The 18,056-nt window shown below is 33.3% G+C and overlaps 1 long non-coding RNA gene across 1 annotated transcript; it reads right to left on the bottom strand.

Moving 5' to 3' along the window:
* Positions 1–7,640: 7,640 nt before the first annotated feature.
* LOC112999561 (uncharacterized) lies at positions 7,641–9,304 on the bottom strand. The gene is made up of 2 exons (XR_003264802.2): positions 8,677–9,304; positions 7,641–7,793 (listed from the first exon to the last, which is right to left on the bottom strand). It is a non-coding gene; the product is annotated as an uncharacterized lncRNA (long non-coding RNA).
* Positions 9,305–18,056: the final 8,752 nt, after the last annotated feature.

Here is an 18,056-nt window from a genome sequence, read left to right as displayed (position 1 = left end):
GTATTTATTGGGATCAAAATTGAAATAGCATGAATTTGGAGGAAAAAATTAAAAAAAGTGTGAACTTATAGAAATTAAAAATAAACAAAAAAATTTACTATAAATAAATAAATAAAAACTTACGATGATGAAAATAAAAAAATGCTATTTACATGAATAAAAAACATATTTAAACATTCATTACATACCTAGTTATGAAATTAACAGTTTTTTTTTTCTTTTAAGGAATGAAATTGACCAGTTAAAAATCATTATATACACATTTGTCGCTTTTAATATACTTTTTGTAAAAGATTAATACGTATATAATATAATTTAGTAGATAAAAAATATTTAAATATGTTTTTAGTTTCATTAAGTATTTTTTTTTTCATTATGTTCTCTCTAAGTTTATTTTTTTTAATTTTTCTCTTCATTTTTTTAACTTTGGTTCCAGTAAGTTTTCTTTATTCATTTTTAGTCCTTCTTTGAGTTTATATTTTTTAATTTTAGTTCCTTAAAAATTATATTTTTTATTTATAGTTTTTCAAAGTTAAAAAACACATATTTACATGACTAAAAAAATATACAAAATATCTTACAAGGATAAAAATTGAAAAAACAACGAAAATTTATAAGAATTAAAATTAGAAAAATAAATTTATATGGATCAAAAATAAAAAAAAATACTAAATTTTTAGTCACAAAAACATATTCAAGGCAATTAAAAATGAAACCATCAATTCATAAAAAAAATGCAATCAGCAATCACATTTTTGTTTTGTTACTTATAATTAAAGCTTTATCAAATTATTATTATTAAAACACAATATTTAATCAATTATTTTACAAAATTTTGAGGGTAGGCTTAATACTTATTAATATAAACATGAATAAAAAAAACTTATTAATATAAACGTATGATTGAAGACACATAAATAATATTTGTATTGATATCAACGTTGTCGCCTATAATAATTAACCTGGCTCAAACATAATTGGGTTATATACTTATATTTGATAAGTTATTTGAATTAATATTTAATTCTTTTATAAGTTGGAACTGTTATTTTACTGTTTGGTAATGAATTTTGTTAGTAATTTTTAATTTTTTTTGAAATATTAGTTGAAGTAATATTTTTTTTCAAATATCTATCTTCTAACTTTTCATATTTCATTTCTTTTTTTTTTATATTTTGAGTTAGTTTTTGCCGAAGATAACTTTTATTATTGAGCTACCTTTTCCCACCTTAAATTTTTTGTTTTTATTTTAAAATTTGTAATATATATTTTTATGATTTTAAATTATATTATGGATGAGTTCATTTAAACTTATTTCTGAAAAAAGAATCAGTCTTATATCTTAATATCAAATTAATTATATCTATTTAGATCGAGTTAGATAATAATATTTAAGACTCAGGAAAAAAATAATTTCTAAGTGTTATTTTTTATAACATATTTTATTCTCTTTTAATAGTTTTTATCGTAAAGAAAATGATATTATTTCATCCGCTTATATAAATATTCTTTCTTGTAGACATTATTAAAAAAAATTCTATTTTTACCCAAAATATTCAAATATCATTTATTTTTCTTTTTCGATAGTAATTTCCTTTCTATAATTTATTATTGCTATTTTAGATTTGATAAATAATTGAGTTTACAAGAATTTGTTATCCTTCTCTTCATATTAATGCTAAGTGAAGTTACAATTCTACTCATCCCCTTCCGAGAATTTTTTTCCTAAGCACACAAGATTTTCATTCATGGTGAACCAAATATTATTCGCAGAGACCTATTTCTATCATGACTTGCTTAGAGAAACTAACCAAATATCGTGATTATGTGTAAAGGTAAACATGAATTATTTGTCGAAATTACTCATTTTGAAATTTTCTATCAAATTTATTATCATTGTTGTTAATGGAATTTCTCATATTGTTTTATGTTAATCAATTATCTTCCTTACTTTAATGTTTATTTGGAACCGGTCATTCTAATACTCAATCAATTGCATAGTAGTGATAATCTGCATATAATCGATAGATCTAGGTAGAGAATGTTTTGCACTAAATTGCATGATCAAATTATTTGGGTAATCTCCGATAGATTAGTTAATTATTAATTAATCATTCCTAGAATTAATCTTATCATTTGACTTAAATTGATTGATCCATGATCATTGGGGTATTGATTTAAGGCAAAAAGCATCTTCTAAGTTGGATCATAGGCTTTAGTTAATTTTGAGAATTGATAATTAACTGAGGAAGGAATTTCATTAGGACTAGGATTGGGGGAAAATTGGTGCTAGCGAATTATAACCCCTGGTCACTTTTATCTTAACTCAAAACCTCTCTTTATTTTCATTTAATTGCTTTAATATAAAAACCCAAACCACAAAAAATATTTAAACTCTCTTTTTAATCAATTCTATTGTTCGTTTAATAAGCTAAACTAATTGGGAATACAACTGGTCCTTTGGATTCGATATCTAGAATTTTGAGTTCACTATTACTATTGCGTAGGGTACACTTATCCTTGTGCAAGCCTAACATATTTTACACATAAATCATCCTCTACTTACAAATAGAGACTTGCATAAACTTCTTAAGAGTTTCTTCTAACTTTGTCTTGTGATCAAAGAGGTTGGGATTTTGTTAAGGCCTATGAGTCTGTCCATACTAATTTTGCCTTCCTTGCCCATAACTATTTTGATTCCCTATGTACTTCACCTTTTCCTCCTATGAACTAGAGTTAAGCAAAGAATGCTCCATAGTGTTAGGTCTAGACGATCCACTAAACTTAACAACCTACCACACCTTAGATTTTGATGCTTACAAAAGTATAAATTGTTGATAATCTAATGAGTTGATGTTAAGTGTGCACATGACAAACTTCGTAAAAGGGCATAACCGTTATTATATCAATATCTACAGCTCTAGTAAGTCACGTCCATGCTTAAAAGTGGAAAGCATTTTGTTAAGATATATCTAGCTTCCAATGCACTGTAAAATTACTCACATCCATTTGTTATAAGTCACTTACATACTCATTTTATACTTTTAAAAGTGATGTCCAATCGAGTCGAAAAGCAATGTTATCTACAAAGAGAAGTGCATGATCTCTCTTTACGAAATTCAATTTTACCTATCTTTATTTTGAATTTCTAACATTTGAATTTAAGGAAATGACATTATAGAAGAGAATAGAGGGTATTCACAAAAAATTCCGCTAGAAGTCGTTTTTGACGCGAAAGAGGAGCATATGTTGTTGTCTGTACTTTTGTTCCTTTCCTCTCAAATCAAAGCGTGTCACGTTGTCTCACCCCCACATGTGAGACAACAACCATATCAAGATTCAGTGCTAATCCTATAATGGATCCTTCTCTTAAGTCTATAAAAGACAGTCTCTACTCAAAAGCATAACAGGGAAAAATATAGAAGAGATTAGCAAAATCTTTGAAGCGAAACTCTACTAAATCATTGGATGATACACTTAAGATCATATTGTCTATTCTTTGCTAAGAAAATTTATTTGTATTCAAGCTTATATAGTGTTTATTCACTCTTTGAGTGTTATTGAATCATTATATTCATTCAAAATTTTGTATGTGAAAGCCAGAAGTGACTTAGTGTTAAACAATACTTTGGTGTTCTTAAATTCAGGGGGAGTCTAAGGGTGTGCCAGAAGTAGCTAGAAGAATACTTGTATAGCCAGGAGTTGTAAAACATAATACTTATTTTTAAAATTAAAGTTTTGATTAGTGGAACCCTTTACAGTTGTGTAAAGGTGAACTAGACGTAGCTTTGTTTGAGTGAACTAATATAAACCAAGTGTTTCTACGTTTCTCTTAAGCGGTTTTATTAAGTATTTTCTTAGCTTACACTGTCAATATTTTCTCACCAAGTGTTTATAAAAAACCTTTTTTGAAAATATTGTTTTCCACTTATTGGACCATCAACCTCTGTTTTCATCAAACTTGTATTTTCTTATTAGTAGATGACTTTAGTACATATATCTTTCTAAACTTGTGATAAAGCTATTCTGTTTTTTTAAAAATGCATATCTTTGATTAACACGTTATTCAACCCTCCCCCTTCTAGTGTGATTTGTGATATTTCACATAATGTGTTCACCCCCACATATAACATGGTGGTTTAATTGAGAGGAAACTTTGATCACCTATTGAAGAAGTTTAGCCATTTGCACCTTAAGTGCCTTCACCTAAGCCAAAATATCATCTTGAGAATTCAACTCCATTACTCCTCTATGAGTAGGTGGAACTCTATGATGTTGAGCCCCAAAGTCACTAGTTGTCACGTTCTCAATAAAATCTATTGCCTCTTCCAATGTCTTATTTTTATTATTCCTTCACCAACTGCAACATCAAGCATTACCTTTTTTTGCCCTCTCAAACCCCTAAGGAAGATTTATAATTGATTAGTCGTATCAATACCATGATCAAGGTAATTAATCAAGAGAGGCTTGTACCTTTCCCATGTTTCACACAATGAAGCTCAATATATCTATCTTATTTTGGCTTCTTTTTTGCTTCTAGGAAGAAACGGTCTAAGAACTTGCTTTCAATGTCACTCCAACTGGTACGAATCTAAGATGGACGAGTATCGAGCCACATCAAGACATCTCGTATGAGAAAAAAAAAACTAAAAACCCTCATGTAGAGATTTTCCTCTTCATTTTGAGTCACCCCTATTATACTGCATAGATAATAAAATATGGTCAGATGGTTGTATGGATCTTCATTGGCTAAGCTAGCAACTGAATGTTGGGCAAAGACAGTAATTAGGCCTGACTTAGCCTTTGATTTGTGATTGTTTCTCCTTGGTGTTGCAATGTTGGAGTATACTTGCGAACAATTATTAGTGACATGGTCCGCAAGAGCTATCCTTGCAGGTGGTACTTCTTTTGTCATGTCTTCGTCTTTTGAAATAGAACGTATTCGTAAGATAATTTGGAAGGTATCTCCTTGGGTGAGTTGAAGAATTTTCCTCCAGTGTCAACTCTTGTGTTTGTTTTGCTCTCTTGGTTAGACCACTGAGTCGTTGAGCAACTGTCTCAATTTTTGAAATGAAACAAAGATATTCGGGCTTGGTTTTGCCCCTTGTACCTATGGTACTTGGCATGCCCAAACTCATAACAAACTATAGCAACTAGAAATACATTTAGCACTAAAAAGATACTAAAAATTTGTCCAATTGCTGAGACACAAGTCCTCGACAATTGCACCAGAAACTTGTTGGAATTTTGGCAAGGGTACCAAATTGCTCAAGTAACACAATGGTAAGTAAGTTATCATCTTGACATGGACTTGTGCGATAAATGTGTAAGTTTTAGTAAATTAAAAGGACTATGAGATTTTTGGAGAATTAAAGTAACTAAATCTAAATGATAATTTATATATATAAATTAAATTAAGGAAAGAAATATTGGTTTGAGAATTTCAACAAACACTTGGTATGCAAATGAAATTGAGATTAAATCAATGAAAGAAATCATCAGGGTTTAACTTCATTGGATTTTCTATCATGCAATTACTACACATTCATATTCAATTAAACTTATATTATCATGAACCCACATCTCAACCTTAATTCCTTAAGAGGAGAGATTTAAATTCCTTGATTACACTATTAATCCCTTGAATTAGCATAGCCAAATGATTTGCATTAAGATAAAAGGTTTATAGATTTCCAATCCTTTTTACTCTATCCCTAAGCATAAAAAATATTAAGTGTTCTCTCTAATTCACTACTCAAAGGAATTTTTCTGTTACAATTGAATAAATAGGATCATACAAATGGGTGATCAACCCAAAAGCACACATTAGGCATAGAAGATAAACAATAACAATACTTTATTGAATAAAAAGGTAGTGATTACATGGAAGAAAAACCAATTACATTAAACCCTAATGAAAGAGAAGATTTTGCTAGTAGCCTTGGAGGAAGAAGCACTTGATGAAGAAACAATGGAGAACAAATCCCTCCACATCCAAAATCATCAAGAACATCTCGATGTCTCTTGCTCTCTCTCTAACATAAAAGTGACACTCCCTTGACTAGGGCAACATATCCTTATTTAAAGCTATAGGCTAAATAGAATCCAAGTCCAAAAAAAAATAGAATGAAAAATAAGGTAAAATTCACGCAAAGGTCGTTGCACAGGTGTGCGACTCCATTGCACGGCTGTGCAATTTTCTCACCTTCAAATTCAGCATTGCACAGGTGTGCGACTTCTTTCACAAATTCTTACACAGGTGCGTGAAGTTCCAAAACTTCAAAAAAATATTTCTTTTGCCCCTACAAAGCCTCCAAAGCTCTAGACTTCAACCAAAGTGATCCTTGATGCATCAAAATCATTCTTGGGATATCTCCACTGTTTGGTTCTTCTTCCACAAAGCTCCTACAAAACACAGGAAACAAACCAAAGTCAAACATAAAAGGTATAAACTAGAAAATCCTAGTTAAACTAAACTTTTTTTTTTCTTAAAACTTTACTCAAATGAATATAAATTAAACAAAGTTCAAAAGCATAAGAGATATCAAATAATAGCTCCAAAATGACACCAAAATATAGGAAAATATGACAATTTTCATTGGCCAACATCTCAATCTCACCTCCCTCCATCCCCATACCTCCAAAAACTACTTTTACTAAAATTTACTTCAAGTTCTGAAGCCAAGTCAAAGCATCCCATGATTGCCTTGATGACAACAACCATTGTTCATTGTGGGCTCTCCAAAAAAAATATAGCATCCGCAAATTGTAACAAATTAGCCTCCACTTTTTGTGTTCCTACCAAATAATCGAAAAAGAGTCTCTTTTTTAAGCTTTCTTCATCAAACCTTCCAACCTTTTGGCTACAATAGTTAAAAAGAACGGAATAAGTGGGTCAACTTGTTGTAAATCCCTTTGAGGTTTAAAGTTACTAGTTGGACTCTCATTCTCCCAAACTAAAATTGATCTTGACAAAAGATTCTCATACCTTTGCAGTGAATCCTCATTAGACTAATCAATCTCTATTGAGTGTGGCATCTTCTACCATTTTTAGTTTTCTTCCATCTTTTCTTTTTGTTATTACATATTTTTCTGTCTTTTCTTATGTTTTTATCATTGCTATAAGTTCAGAACAATATTTGTGCTATTTTTTTAACAAGATAATCAACTCAAGTACAATCCGGTAAAATAATGGCTTCAAATATATATATTCATATAACAAATCTTAATTTATCATGAAGAATAATTAATCCCATCCACGTAGTATCGTATTATGTACGTTCAGAGTTATCATTCCTTCAAATGTGTAACACACGAAACTGGTGGTTTCAATAAATGCGTAAAATATGTTCAGGTGCAGACCACATGCCCGCAATGATATTAAGGTCTTATTGTAGTGGAAGGATAATGGTTATATTTTTTAATATGGCACTATGATGTAACAAAAAGTAATCGTTCACAAATGTTTTGCTATTTGTGCTCAGTAGTTAATAAATCGTGTAGAAGAGGGACATTTGTAATGGTTAATATGTCTAGTGCAGTTTTTTCCATCTAGCAATTGATATATTATTTGTTTCTTTCAGAAATCCCGATGCAAATTAAACAGTTAATGAGGTGAAGAAAATGTGACAAATGGCATGTCAAGGCACCATATAAAATTTCACTAGATGTTGCAGGAGTAACACAAATGTATCGATAAAAATTTGCCTTTGACAAGATCAACTAAGGTCTTATGAATCTTGGACACGTTAAGGCTTTTCCACTTTTCCCATTTAATGCATAGATAGCTGGTCCTGCAACAAAATACAAAAGTGGGCATGCCAAGGCTAATATCATTATCAGTACTAATAATAAGACTCGTACTACGTTGAAAATATCTTTATCTGGTTGATGAGAACCAGGTTCAGATTCTGAATTGTATCATATTGTATTTTTTATTTTTGTTATATTAGTGATTTAATGATCAGGAAAGCTCTAATATAATAAAAGTTACGATATATATTTAGATTTAATTTAAATTAATTTTTAATTCATAAAAATATTTCAATATTATAATTTTTATTAATATTTTAAAATCAAAATGTAGAAATTTATTAATTTATGAATTCTTATAATAAAGTTGAGATAGTTTATGAAAATTAAGAAATTAATTTTAACTCATGTAAAAAATTGATTTCATTTCATTTTTTTAAATTTATTTTATTTCTGGTTGGAATCAAAGACGTAGAAGCATATAATCCCACTAAATATTTGGATAATAACAAATGCTATTAAAATTTATGGACTACTAATAATGTGTTATATGTACAAACATATACATACATGCTCTATATAATCAGTATAAATATTTTTACATTATTAACTAACTGAAAATTATATTAAATGCACATGTTTAAAATGATTATTTTAAAAATTGGTAGTAATTCATTATTATATAATGGGAATATAAACCTTGCATTCTTTATAACTCTACCAGTAGATAAATTCTGAGTACTGTATGAAAAGGAATGAACTAAACCACTAACACTAAAAAATAACTCGTGTTATGAACCGAGTCTTAGGTGCCAAAGGAAAACAGTTTTAGTAGCGTGCGAAAATAAAACGGATCATGAGTGAACAGTCGGATTTATTAATAAAGATAAAACTTACAGATGATAATTTTTTTTTTCCTTTTACCTTTTCTTCTTTCTTCCCCATTATACCCCTTTCACCTTTTACTATTCCTTTCCCTCTTTCTCCTGTTCTCTACCAAAAGGGCAGATCTGCGAAACTCAACCGCCATGGCCTTCCTTTCCATGCTCCACAACGCGGATTCACACACACCGGAACTTCATCGCACTGATTGGGGGGTTTACCACCTGAGGCGTGTGGTGGATGACGTCGAAGAGGAGCCGCACCTGGTGTCGCTGTTCCACGTGTTCGGGTTCTTCATACTGGTGTCGCCGCCGCTCGTGGTCATGCTCGCCAATCGGATTTATTCATTAACTTATATAAAAAAAAAAATAGATATTGCTTCTTCTTCTTGCAAATTTATTTATGTGTCTTCCAGCAAAAAAGAAGAGGCAAGAGGGAAAGGAGATGTGGCCAAAGAGGAGAAAAAAAAGGAGCAAAAATAATTATTTTCATATCTAAATATGTAAAACGTTGATAAATTTATATCCGAAAAATAAAATTTCAAATTTTAATTCTTGAAAATAAAAAAATGTGATGAAAAATCTAAAGATCCGTTAACTTTCGTCCGTTTAATTAGAGTCTATGTGATCATTAATGGATGAATTTATCATGATTGACATCTAAAGACGAAAATGACCATTTATCTAAAATATAATTTAATCTTCATATTTTTCTTTCTGTCTTAACTCTTACTAGTGTAGCATGATCATAAACACTTCAAAAAAATAGAAAAACAAATATAAGTTAGAACAAACATAATGATAAACATAATATTGATTAATAAATATAATTTATCTATTACTCTAAAATTTGTTAGATAATTTTGTCCAAAATAGGATATTCAAACAAAAATACATAATCATTAAGTTAATCCTTACAAAAAAAAAATTGAGATTCTGCTTGATTTTATGACTACCTATTGTTGTTACAATAGAAATTTAAGAAAAACAGACAAATTAGACTTATTAATCAATGTTATACTTATTATTATGTTTTTTTAGCTTATGTTTGATTGTAATATTATGCTAGTAACAATTAAAAAATGAAAAAAAATAAAGATTAAATTATATTTCGGCTAAATAATCATTTTCGTTCTTGAATGTGTAGAACATTGACAAATTTATCTCTAGATATATTACGTAGGCTCTTTCATCAACGGTAACGGACGGAAGAATAAATTTATCGTACTTTTTTTTTCTTTCGACGACTAAAATTTGAATTTTCGTCTTTTAGGGATAAATTTATTAACGTTCTACACATTCGAAGATAAAATAACTATTTATCCATAAAAAAAGATAAAATAAGAAAAAATGAGAGAAAAACTAAAAAAAAAAAATTGAAACTTTCGCACACTGCTAAAATGTTTAACTTATGCATCCTAATCCTCGTTGCTAATTAGAAGTATTGTCACAAAAAAGTATGCAACTTTCACCTAAGTTTTGAGTTCAACCCAAACTCACCTATCAATCACACACTATGATTTATTTTTATGTTAATTACTGATTTTAAAATCATGCTAAATCCACACAATAATTTAAAATGAGTTTAATAGTTATATATCACCCATAAAAAAATTTACGCTATTAATTCAATAAAAAAATTATTATTAATGTAATTTTTAAAATAATTATTATCATTTATAATTGTAGTTTACAATAACATATTTTCCTATTTTTATGATGAAAGTATGTGATATATTTATCTCTCTATTTAGTATAAAGAAACAAAAATAAACCATTAGTATATCTATCTATATAGTATCTAATAAAAGAGAAGTACTTGAAAATGTCTGTTGTGCCCCTATCTAGAATTTTGACACGTGCCACTTTCTTTGATTTTTTTGGTCATTTTGCCCCTCCCCTTTTTTGCACCATTTTTTTTGTTGTCATTACCACGTGTTGCTCCCTAATTGGTGGATTTTAATTTCCCATTTAATTTCGCTTCATAATCGCTTGTCTTCTCTCTCCATTCCTCTTTCTCTTCCTCAATTTTTTCCACATTACTCTCTCTTCTTCAATCTTCTCTTTCTCTTCCTCAATCTTCTCTTCCGCTCTCAAATTTGTGTTTTGTTTCCCTTTCTGGATTTTATTTACCTTAATCCTTCGTTTTCTTTTTCCTTCCCTTGACTCCACCATTCTAGGTTGTATCATCGTTCATCTCTTCCATCTTCACTTTCGTTCGTTCTTCAGCCAAGTTCCCGTCGTGCTCCACTTTGGTTTTGTTGTTGTGCATTTTTTCAACGACAAACGAGGTTTTGCTTTTCTTTTCATCTCATGCATGTTTTCTTTTCGTTCTCATGCATGTTAACTTTTCATTTTTCTGTGTTTTTGGTCCCTGTTGTCCATTTTTTGTTGAGTGGAGAAGTTTTGACTTTTGCTTCCTGTTATTGATGTTTTCGTGGTATGTCATGGTTATTTGTTTGGTGTTTTTTATGTTCCCATGAATGTTTGTTTTTCATTTCTCAGTGTTTTTCCTTCCTAACTGATTTTCCCCGCTTTGTTTTTGTTTTCTTTCTGATTTTCCCGCTTGCAATGTGGTCCACGAAAAAAATCCAATAGGCAAGTTTCTTTCTTTGTGCTTTGTTTTATGCATGTTTGTGCTTGCTTTGTTGCTGACTCTGGCACTATAATGAACTGATAAAAAAATGTAATCATGTGTTTTAATGAGTTGATATTTGCATGTTCTGAATTTCATTTCATTTTCCCTTTGTTTTTATTTTGTTCCATTAATGGAACTCCATGTTCACAGATCTATGAGGTGTGGAAGAACGACTAGCCACTATGTCTATAAGAACCTTGCTCCAGAGGTAATTTTGTTCACCTTTAATTTTTGGGGTTTCCTTTTGATTTATATGGTAAGATTATGCAAATTGATGGTTTTTTGGAATATTTGTTTCTGCAATATGAGAGAGTTGCTTCTATCTTGAGTAGTCATGATCTTCTTATTGTTTTGGCTAAAGTAGATGCCAGTGAGGAGAAGAACACGAGGTAATTTTGTTAACCTTTAATTTTTGGGTTTCCCTTTGATTTATATGGTAAGATTATGCAAATTGATATTTTTGTTAACCTTTAATTTTTGGGGATTCCCTTTGATTTATATGGTAAGATTATGCAAATTGATGGTTTTTTGGAATATTTATTTCTGCAGTATGAGAAACCTGCTTCTATCTTGAGTAGTCATGATCCTCCTATTGTTTTGGCTAAAGTAGATTTGTTATGTTTGGTGCAGGATGGTTTAATTTATATTTTTAAGATGCTGATATAAAAGTATGGGCAATAGTGAGATGGATAAAACTCCAAAAGAGAAGGAGTCAAAGACGTTGCCGCCGCCACCTTCGTCACAGGTCTAACTGTTTTTCTTTACTTCTATCTGTATTGATGGTTAATGGTCGGTAGTTTTTGTGTGATGCCAAAAGCATTTGTTTTTTCTTTCCCAGGAGTAGTCTTTGACCACCAGCACTGGAACAATTAATCTTGAGTGGCCTGGCTTTTAGGTTTTTATTGAAACAGTCTTTGTTGGCATTAATGGCTTATCATTTTCGTTATTGTCAAGATTGGATTTTGGTTTACCCAACTCCCTTATTTTGTAGGCATATTCTCCTATACCTCCACATGGTTTCTTGGCATCAAGTCTGATGTGAACCTGACTAGGAGCGGATCACTTGATACAGGCTACGGAGATTTGGATGACGCCACTTCCAGTGAAGGAAGATAAGTCAGGGTAGACGCCACAAGGATTACCTTGATAAGTCTGAGATTGGTTCAACAAGGAACTCAGAGAGAAACTCTCACCAAATTTTATCAAATGCCAAAAGTTTCTTATTGAAAACAAAAACCAATACTTATAGTGTATCTGAACAAAAAGATAAAAATAGACATGAGCCTTCTAAACAGTTTGGGCCAAAATTACAATAAATAAAAATTATAACTAAAAGACGTATTTAACTTGGGCCTTCAAATTAGTTTGGGCCTTCAGCAACAATTAATAGTCTTGATAGTGTCTCTGCCTCTGGGCCTTCATCCTTCTCCACTTGGGGGCTTTGTCCTTCTCCACTTGGGCCTTCGTCCTTCTCCACTTGGGCCTTTAGCCTGTATTTGGCCAGTTTCATGTTTCTCATCATTCCCTCCTTCTTGGAAAACATTTTTCCTCAAATGTCCAGGATCATCATCGGGTTCAAGTAACACTTCCTTCCTTTTCTTGTGGGCTTGCTTGGCATAGCTTTCATTCTTCTTTGCAATTTGCACCTTCACTTGGTCATACAATTTTTTCATATACTCAACTTTGGCCTGTGCATCCTTATGCCGAGTCTCTTGGGGCTTGTTGTTGTAAGTTGGCCTGTTAGGCAATGAAGCTCTAGGAAGGAGATCAACTTGATGTTCTATGCCTCTTGAAGGTGGCAGACCATCAGGAATCTCCTTAGGAAAGACATTTTTAAATTCCTGCAATAAGGGTTGAACACTAGGAGAAACATAAATAGTTAACTGATTAGAATTATCACACTCTCTCTCTTGTGTATCACTACATCTCTCAAGTGTATCACTCTTCCTTTTTCTATTCCTTTGTGGTGTCTCACTATTGTCTCTCTCTTGTTCTCTCTTTTCTCTCCTTCTGATTTGGTCATCACACACTTCTCTAAGGGATAGAGGTTTAAGAATAATTTTATGGTCATGGTGCTGGAAAGAAATCTTGTTGGTGAAGCCATCATGCACTGCTTTGGTGTCCTTTTCAATGTTGGCCCTCACTAGTGCCATCTCCATCTCCTTGTCCTCAACAATCAAACTTCCCTGGGATAACCTCTGGAGTTTCTGTCGCATGGTTCTACTGTAGCTAGTTGGAACATACCTCTTTCGCATAACCCTTCTCATCTCAGTCCATGTATCTATCTCCCGCCCTTCTTCTCTCTTCATCTCTCTTTGATTTTTCTTCCACCAAACAAGGGCATAGTCTGAGAATGTAGTTGCTGCTAACTTCACCTTCTGCTCTTCCGGATAATCATTGTAGGAGAATGCATGTTGAATCTTCATCTCCCAGGTAAGGTAGGCGTCTGGGTCACTCCTGCCTTTAAAAGAAGATACATTGAGTTTTACTCCCTCAATTTTGTCTTGCCCCTCTATTCGGTTCGATCCATCATTGACCTTTCTGTTGCCACCATAAGGTCTCCCAGCATTTGGATTCATTTGGTGCTCTAGTCCTTCTATTCGCCTGTAGAGCTCTTAATTGTTACGTTTCAACAAATGTTGCATTTGTGTAGTCATCGCGTCCAGTAATAAGCGTTGAGATCTGTCTAGTTGATGATATACACCACCATTGTCACCAGCTCCTGCCATGATTAAGGAACAAAGAATTTTGCAGTAATTTAAAAAAAAGAGATTGAGGACCTCACCACACTCTACTCATGTGTTTCTCTCTTTGATGGTAGTTCACTCGTGTTTGATTCTCTCAATAGGATTTTGTGTAATGTATTCCCTCTTGCCTTTTACCACTCGTGTTTCCTCTTAAGTTCTTGGATGGACCAAATTAGACACACAAGGTAATATAAAATAAAAGGAAAGACAATATAATTATCACAGACTGAGTAACAGATTTGATTTGGGATAACAACTTGGAATTGATTTCGATAGCAGATTGGATTTGATTTGGATAAAAGATTAGATTTGATTTGGATAATATATTAGATTTGATTTGGATAACAGATTAGATTGGATTTGGATAACAAATTAGATTTAATTTGGATAACAGATATGATAACAAATAAGATGACAGATAAGATAACAGATATGACCAGTAAACTTCAAATGCTCAGAATTCAAAGGAGAATCCCTGGGCAAATTCCCGAAGGGGATCTGGACCCACAATTTTCCTAAAAAAAGCCTCTAACTGTCTTAATTTCGTGTTCGAAGATCAAACACCAACTTTCTTTCTTCTTTTCTTTTTTTTCCAAAATTTCTGCAACTTTTTTTTTAAAACTTGAAACAGAATTCAAACAGATTTTTTTTGACACAAAGTCTGAAAGAAACAAGAAACAAGAACATGAACAAAAACGTGACAAGAACCAAAACAAGAAGAAACAAAGACACAAACAAGAACGAAACAAGATGTAAAAAAGAAGAAAACAAGACGCATGTGGGGTGTCCAGGTAATTGTCACTTACATTATAAATGGCAATCCCATGTACATGGTAGTGTTAATGATGGAAGCTTGCTTGTGGAGCTTCTATGGAGGCTGGATCTTTGAGCTTCAATGAGGTCCTTCAATGGTGATTTTTCACCATGGAGATGCAGCGGAAGGCAAAGGAGAAGAGGATAGGGGAGGCATCATCCACTAGGGAATAAGCCAAGGAAGAAGGAGCTTCACCACCAAGAATTGCCTTGGATAAGAAGCTTGAAGAGGATGCTTTAATGGAGGAAAAGAAAGGGAGAAGGGGGGAGCACGAAATTGAAGGAATAAAAGAAGGAAAGAAGTGGAACTTCAAAGTTACAACAAGTGTTACACATGCTTCTATTTATAGACTAGGTAGCTTCCTTGAGAAGCTTTCTTAAGAAAACTTCCTTGAGAAGCTTTCTTAAGAAAACTTCCTTGAGAAGTTTCTTTGAGAAAACTTCCTTGAGAAGCTAGAGTTTAGCTACACACACCCATCTAAAAACTAAGCTCACCTCCTTGAGAAGCTTCCTTGAGAAGCTAGAGCTTAGCTACACACACCCATCTAAAAACTAAGCTCACCTCCTTGAGAAGCTTTCTTGAGAAGCTAGAGCTTAGCTACACACCCCTATAATAGCTAAGCTCACCCCCATGACAAAAAAACATGAAAATACAAAAAAAATCCTACTACAAAGACTACTCAAAATGCCCTGAAATACAAGGCTAAAACCCTATACTACTAGAATGGCCAAAATACAAGGCCCAAAAGAAGAAAACAACCTATTCTACTATTTACAAAGAAGAGTGGACCCAACCTTGGCCCATGGGCTCAAAAATCTACCCTAAGGTTCATGAGAACCCTAAGGCCTTCTTTATCAACTCTAGCCCAATCCTCTTGAAGCCTCTTGCTCATGGCTCTAGTAACTAGTCCTTTCCTAGGGAGGATTGCATCATCCCCTTCCCCTTGAAGAGGATTTGACCTCAAATCTGTTGGTTCCTCCTCCTCTATATCAGCTCCACCTGCAAAAGGAATTAAATCAGAAATATTAAAAGTGGTGCTGACTCCATACTCTCTTGGGAGGTCCAACCTATAGGCATTATTATTGATCCTCTCCAAGACCTGAAAAGGTCCATCCCCTCTTGGGCTAAGCTTGGATTTCCTTTTAGTAGGGAATCTTTCCTTCCTAAGATGGAGCCAAACCCAATCCCCCTCATTAAGAACTAGCTCCTTTCTTCCTCTATTGCCCTTAGTTGAATACACCTTTGTTTGGTTCTCTATTTGGGTCTTAACCCTCTCATGCAACTTCTTTACAAACTCTGACCTAGATTCCCCTTCTTTATGTATAAAAGAAGTGTCAAGTGGGAGGGGAATGAGGTCTAAGGGTGTTAAGGGATTGAACCCATACACAACCTCAAAAGGGGATTGCTTGGTGGTTCTATGAACCCCCCTATTGTAGGCAAATTCTACATGAGGAAGATACTCATCCCAAGACTTATGGTTGCCTTTTAGAAGAGCCCTTAAAAGAGTGGATAAAGACCTATTCACTACCTCTGTTTGCCCATCAGTTTGTGGATGACAAGTGGTAGAGAAAAGAAGCTTAGTTCCTAGCTTAGCCCATAATGTTTTCCAGAAGTGGCTAAGGAACTTAGCATCTCTATCTGACACAATGGTCCTAGGCAAACCATGGAGTCTCACAACTTCCCTAAAAAAGAGTTTTGAGATATGGGAAGCATCATCCACCTTGTGGCATGGTATAAAGTGTGCCATCTTGCTAAACCTATCCACCACTACAAAGATAGAGTCTACACCTCTTTGGGTTCTAGGGAGCCCAAGGACAAAGTCCATACTAATGTCTACCCAAGGTGCAGATGGAATGGGTAAAGGTGTGTATAGCCCATGAGGCATCACCCTAGACTTGGCTTGTAAACAAGCCACACACCTAGTGCAATGCTTATGGACATCTTTCTTCATATGGGGCCAATAGAACTTTTCTTTGAGTAAGACAAGGGTCTTGTCTATCCCAAAGTGGCCCATGAGCCCACCCTCATGGCTCTCCTTCACAAGTAATTTCCTGATGGTTCCTTGGGGTATGCAAAGCTTTCCCTCTTTGAACAAATACCCCTCAGCCAAATAGTATCCATCTTGGGCCTTTTTCCCACAACTCTTGTAAATGGGAGAGAAATGTTCATCTAAAGCATACAAATCCCTAATGTTATCAAATCCTAAAATTTGAGCTCCTAGTGAGCAAAACAATGTGTGTCTCCTAGAGAGGGCATCAGCTACCACATTTGTTTTTCCCTTTTTGTATTTGATAACATATGGAAATTGCTCTAGGTACTCTACCCATTTTGCATGCCTTTTGTTTAACTTGCTTTGCACTCTAATGAACTTAAGTGATTGATGATCACTATGAATGACAAATTCCTTGGAAACAAGGTAATGTTCCCAAGTTCTGAGTGCTCTTATTAAGGCATAAAGCTCTTTATCATAGGTGGGGTAGTTAAGGGTCGCACCATGAAGTTTTTCACTAAAATAAGCAATAGGGTGCCCACCTTGCAACAAAACAGCTCCAACTCCCACTCCAGAAGCATCACATTCTAGCTCAAAAGTTTTAGAAAAGTCAGGAAGAGCTAGAACAGGTGCCTTAGTAAGCTTTTCTTTGAGCAAAGCAAAGGCTTGCTCTTGTTTTTCACCCCAGGTAAATGCCACATTCTTCTTCACTAGCTCATTGAGAGGTGATGAAATTGTAGAGATATTAGGAACGAACCTTCTATAGAAGCTTGCCAACCCATGGAAGCTCCTAATATCTCCCACACTTTTTGGGGTGGGCCATTCTTGGAAGGCCTTGATTTTCTCAGGGTCCACTTGGACCCCATTTCTACCAACTACAAACCCTAAGAAAACTATATTATCTACACAAAAAGTACACTTCTCTATATTTGCATAGAGGGTGTTTTTCCTAAGGACTGAAAGAACTTGCCTGAGATGTCCTAAGTGATCATCTAGGCTCCTACTGTACACTAAAATATCATCAAAATAAACAACAACAAATCTACCTATGAAATCCCTTAAGACATGATGCATAAGCCTCATAAAGGTGCTTGGTGCATTAGTGAGCCCAAAAGGCATCACTAGCCATTCATACAAACCAAACTTGGTCTTGAAAGCGGTTTTCCACTCATCACCCTTTTTCATCCTGATTTGGTGATACCCATTTTTAAGATCAATTTTTGAAAAGATATTG

Source organism: Glycine max, chromosome 15, assembly GCF_000004515.6.
Source record: "Glycine max cultivar Williams 82 chromosome 15, Glycine_max_v4.0, whole genome shotgun sequence".
Taxonomy (NCBI): Eukaryota; Viridiplantae; Streptophyta; class Magnoliopsida; order Fabales; family Fabaceae; genus Glycine; species Glycine max.
This window is presented reverse-complemented; position numbering and strand designations above follow the sequence as displayed.